Here is a 3324-nt window from a genome sequence, read left to right as displayed (position 1 = left end):
CAAAATGTCACCTTTACAGAAGAAGTTTTAGAGAGTTTCCCAAATTACTTTCACACATGGTATTATATTATCCCATGTGTTTCCCTAAAGGAAATTTCCTCTCCCACGGAGGATAATCAGATTCCCTTAGTGGAATATTTTCTCCCAAACTAAAGTCCCTTTTCAAAGAGGAAGTTTTTGTCTTTGTAGGGACTTTTATAACCCCACATGGGCATCCAAAAACCCTTATTAGTGAGCTTTCACACATGATCTTCTTGAGGGAAAAGTAGTAGAAAACTTATATTTCCAATTAGGAATCCCTCATTGTTGGACATTGACAATTTAAATGAGATGATCTTCACAATACTTAATTCTACCTATCAATAACTATTCTCAATTAGAAAACCCACAAAAAAGTCTTATGGACTTTAACAGCTTCATGAAATTATTTCCTTAGACTTTATACTAGCCAAATTTTAACAAATTAAACATCCACAAATGTGACCTTTGAACAATACATTACTTGAAACCTTACAAATCTCGAAAACTATGTTGTTGATGAGTATATACGTTCTAGTCATAATGATATTATAAAAGTTAGCAAATGTCATATTTGTGTTTGACATTTAAATAGTGTCACAATAGTTAAAAACTCGACAATAAATGAAATCTTGATATTAATAACCTACATTTCTTAGAGACTATGCAATTTAGAAAGGTAGCAATAGGTTTCCAAACCATATATTGCGTTGAAGGCTACTAAACCTTAAAACATTTACAACAAAACTTTGCAAAGTATGAAGACTAAACAAATGGTATCTTAAAAGAAAGTTGTCAAGTATTAATTTAACAAGCTAACATGTGTATAAGAACTCCAATATTTTTTCAACCATGCTTTACTAGAATTACATACCAAATCCAACTTATAAATCTCAAAAGACTTGGGTTTTAAAAGAATCAAGTACAACACCAATTACTAGATATCTTGAGTTTATCTGGATTGAAAGAAATATTTCAAAGTTATTCTCTGGTGTAGACGTTCTTTGAGGTGAACTACTTACCTCAGAAGATAAGGCAATAGATATTCATGTTTTGCTATCAATCCTCCATTTTCTCCTCTCTACAATCTCTTCAGTGGTAACAATTTTAGCTTAACGTACAATTATACACTCATCAATAATTTACCACATTACTAGTTTTTGGCCGCGATTGACATGATCAGAATTCCTTACAAGTGCAATTGACAAAATAAGAAAATTATAGACAAGGTTTAAGCCCACCACATTCTCAAGTGACTAAAATCTTCAGACAGTTCAAATCTATCAAGCAAGACAGCATTTAAGTGAACCTTCAACTAGCAGGAAAATCCACACTTATGCAGCCTACTCTATTATATGATCAAAATTTTCATGCAAAAACTTGTGCACATTGCTTTAGGCGTAGCTAAAAGTAAGGAGAGCAATCATTTGAATGGCTGTGATCAAGGTTTCTCTATTCTTGGTGACACCTGGAAGAACTATCTTAAAAAAAACTCTTCCACATCTGTGAGACTTGATAAGAAAACACTTAAACCCAATATAAAAGACAAGCGTTCATAAGATATTAGACAAAGAGCAAAACAAAGTTCTTTCACATTCCAAGAAACAAGCTTGTATAGACGACTAAAAGTACCCACTTCAAGTGTGAAAGCAATGTCACAACCATGCACATACAAGGAGTCTGGTCTTCACATCCCCAACAATACATTGCTGGCGACAAGGTAGGCGACTCCTGCGCAAAAGCGCCAAACATGAGAAGCTAAAACCCCATTCAATCAAAACACCCTACAAGTGTAGCTTACAAGAACTAACATACCATGTTATGTACACAATAAACATATTTGGATGTTTCACATGAGCGTCTGAAGCAAGATGAACAAATTCTTCAAATCGCAGGAGGCAAGTCACCGAAAAGCTGGACTTCTCTCTGGGGGCAGTGGAAGTTCGTACAGTTAAAAAACTTGAAACATGCATTTATGTGTGCAAGTCTTGCACTCCAAAGGAAGTTACTGCACAAAACAAAAAAGGGAATCTCTCTCTCTCTCTCTCTCTCTCTCTTTGAATGTGTCTGTGTGTGTTACCCATTCCAAAGCCTTGTCATCCCTTGTGAGTTTGCTGAACCCGCCCTCTATGTTTCTGCCTGCAAACCCTGCAAAAATATAGCGAGAGAGACAAATAAGACAAGTGCACGAGAGTAAGGAAACCATAGCTAAAGTCAGTAACTAACCTATCACAAAACCGGCAAACCTATAGATGGTTCTCATCATGTGTTGGGCCCTGGCGCGCTCATCTTTGCTATGTCCGATGCCTACATCATGTCTGTCTCCTCTTGCTTTACACTTGTGCACTCATCTCTGCTCCGGACATCACCTTCATCATGTGCCTCATGTTTTTGCTCATCGTTGAATGACCTAGACTTTGAGCTCGGGGGGGGGGGAGAGAGAGAGAGAGAGAGAGAGAGAGAGAGAGAGAGAGAGAGATAGATAAGAAATGATATATAAACGTCTTCAAAAAGGCCAAAATGACGTATGAGACCAAACCGTTACAAAATGGTGAACCTGGGTACAAAAAAGAGGGATACTAAGTGAGACTAAAGGTGCTATTGATTGGAAATGTGTATGGTTTGTGTGATCACTGATATAATGTGTGCCCAGTATAAGAGGGTGATATAATGGGTGATGAGTCCATCCTCATATACACTCTGGATGTCGAGCTAGTATGGCTCAAATCCTCTGTTGTAGTCTCCCATCAATATTGTGATGCTCCTCTCCTCAGTGGTGGGCATCTCTATCTCTCTAGTTCCGAGGCTCGATCAATGAGCGTGCTACGAGTGTGGGTATGAGTTGAACTTGGTACCGGTGGCTGCCCCTCTACTTGTCCAATATTTGGTGTGAAGAAACCACTCTGGATGTCAACTACTATGGCTCGAACCTTCTGTTGTAATCTCCATTGATGTTGTGAAGCTCCTCTCCTCAGTCGTAAATGTCTCTACCTCCCTAGCTCCGACGCTCGATCAATGAGAGTACCTCAAGTGTGGGTAGGAGTTAAGATTTGCACCGGTGACTGCCCCTCTACTTGTTCAGTGTTTGGTGTGAAGAATTAGTTAATCTGTCTTTGGAATTGTCTCTAACTATCTCTATGTTTGTGTAACTCAAGTAGATACAGTGCAAGACATCTGTGGCCTTGATATCTCATGACTCCGGAGAAAGGTCCAAAGGTTTCTTTGAATAGACAGTGGAAGAGACCCCTATCTTGTAGTACATTGTACACGAACATATATAATGTATCTCTATCTCTAGATTTATAT

At 38.1% G+C, this 3324-nt stretch overlaps 1 long non-coding RNA gene across 2 annotated transcripts; it reads right to left on the bottom strand.

The window, feature by feature from the left end:
* Nucleotides 1-1588: 1588 nt before the first annotated feature.
* On the bottom strand, nucleotides 1589-2468 carry LOC147460696 (uncharacterized). Of its 2 annotated transcripts, none has more exons than XR_015186308.1 (4): nucleotides 2245-2468; nucleotides 2099-2166; nucleotides 1834-2026; nucleotides 1589-1749 (listed from the first exon to the last, which is right to left on the bottom strand). It is a non-coding gene; the product is annotated as an uncharacterized LOC147460696 (long non-coding RNA). The 2 variants fall into 2 exon arrangements; XR_015186307.1 differs by having other exon boundaries at nucleotides 1834-1944; nucleotides 2245-2466.
* Nucleotides 2469-3324: the final 856 nt, after the last annotated feature.

Source organism: Adiantum capillus-veneris, chromosome 3, assembly GCF_014529385.1.
Source record: "Adiantum capillus-veneris isolate H3 chromosome 3, ASM1452938v2, whole genome shotgun sequence".
Taxonomy (NCBI): domain Eukaryota; kingdom Viridiplantae; phylum Streptophyta; class Polypodiopsida; order Polypodiales; family Pteridaceae; genus Adiantum; species Adiantum capillus-veneris.
This window is presented reverse-complemented; position numbering and strand designations above follow the sequence as displayed.